Genomic DNA, 1,835 nt, shown 5'->3' with positions numbered 1-1,835 from the left:
ATTCAGTAGTTTTATCATACATACATTAGGCTGTTGTTGTGCTATTAGCTAGCTGCGAGCTAACGACTTTGCTAGCAAAGCAAGATAACTAAAAAGCTTCTTCCCTGTACCGTTAATGATAGCGGTCATTCTTTAGTATCGCTTATGCAATAGGGGCACATTGCCTGTCCAAAACCGATCATCTCCATAATGGACATATGTCCAAACTTCTAATTTTTTTTGCAGCATAATGTACATTACATTTATTCTAGCATTAGGTAAATGTATCTTGAAGGAGAGTAGCGCTTAAATAAAAGTTCAACAAGGATATTCATTTAGAATTAAAAATAACTCACCCTGAATTACCATGACAGATATAATGTATGTAATCAAAGTGTGTCATTAATGAAGGGAAAAAACTCAATCCAGACTTTAAGTAAGTTTAGGATCTGGTTCGCAGAGTATGAAGTTATTTATTTATTTTCCCAATTATTCAATAAAAAACTAACCTCAGTTAAGTTATTAACTGAGGTTAGTTAGTTGTAATGATTTCTTTTTTTAAAACAAGTTTAGTTTAAAAAACTTTTTTTTTAATAACAAATTTTTGTCTCATGAACTTAAAAAGCTATTTGCCAAACATAAACTTTTATTTGCACACATCAGAAATCTTTTATTGCGATTTTGGGCCCTACCCACGACTCATGTGAGAATCACAAGCAAAACTTTGAGTCACAAACAAAAACTTAAAATAGCATGCAGATCAGACAATATCTCCCTCTAACACAACGCTAGCAACATAAAGCTATTCGCTATCAGAGTGCAAATAAGCAGCAGCTTCATGGCAGAATACCAATTAAACGCACCTTACACAAAAATTAAATGCAGTCAGAGAAAGAGCGGGTTTTACCTCAACAGACATGTTGGTTGGTGCAGGACGGATAGCAGCTGAAGATTTTTATTCACTTTGTGAGCAGCTGTTGTAATAGCAAACACAGCTGACCGATGTGATACTTATGAGCCAGAGAAGCAGCAGCGACCTGCTGAGGAAGAGGAGGAGGGTGAAGGGGCTGCAGAGCTCAGAGCTGATTGGCTGGAGGACAATGCAACACACAGCAAACACATGCACAAGGAAACATGACGACAAAAGCGGTTGGATCAAATATAATAATTGAAGTTAAACAGCATTTAATGCAATTTAACGGAAACTTTAACTGTGTAAAAACAGGAAAAATAACCACCTTTGGCCTACTTTTACTTTTGAATTTGGATATTGTTAAATACAATTAATCAGAAATACAATTATCATCAGACCTCACCTTTAACCAGCCACGATTAGATAATGCTTATCTAATCAGAATTGCATAACCTTCCCACAATAATAATTGTTTACCATAATCAATAGCATTTAAATGCGCATGTGCCAGGRGGACAGGGTGCCTCAGAAAGGTTGAATAGTATGAGCAAATTGGGATTATTTGTAATTAAAGACCTTTTAAAACCGATCTTATTTTAAATTTGGTAACCGAAACACAAAATAAGCTAAAAATAGTTAATGTTTTAACTATTTAAAACGTTTAACTATTTTCTGAACAGAAAGAAAAATGCATATCTTAATTCTGCACTCGTATTTGTAACTGAAATATAACTAAAAAATAATACCTTACTAGTTAAACTTCGTACACTCAAAACGTTTTTGTAACTGAAATATAACGGAAAGAAAGAATATATTACATATATATGTAATATATAATCTTTAAGCTACACTCAAAGATTATGTGCACTGCTCCATATTTTACCAGCCAAAGAAAAAAACAACACAAGTTCAAGTGTCTTTAAAACACAAATACTTTTCTAAA

At 33.5% G+C, this 1,835-nt stretch overlaps 1 long non-coding RNA gene across 1 annotated transcript; it reads right to left on the bottom strand.

The window, feature by feature from the left end:
* Positions 1-937: 937 nt before the first annotated feature.
* On the bottom strand, positions 938-1,501 carry LOC108166998 (uncharacterized). The gene is made up of 2 exons (XR_001777403.1): positions 1,296-1,501; positions 938-1,069 (listed from the first exon to the last, which is right to left on the bottom strand). It is a non-coding gene; the product is annotated as an uncharacterized LOC108166998 (long non-coding RNA).
* Between the last annotated feature and the right edge of the window lie 334 nt (positions 1,502-1,835).

The sequence above is a fragment of the Poecilia reticulata genome, linkage group LG16, assembly GCF_000633615.1.
Source record: "Poecilia reticulata strain Guanapo linkage group LG16, Guppy_female_1.0+MT, whole genome shotgun sequence".
Taxonomy (NCBI): Eukaryota; Metazoa; Chordata; class Actinopteri; order Cyprinodontiformes; family Poeciliidae; genus Poecilia; species Poecilia reticulata.
This window is presented reverse-complemented; position numbering and strand designations above follow the sequence as displayed.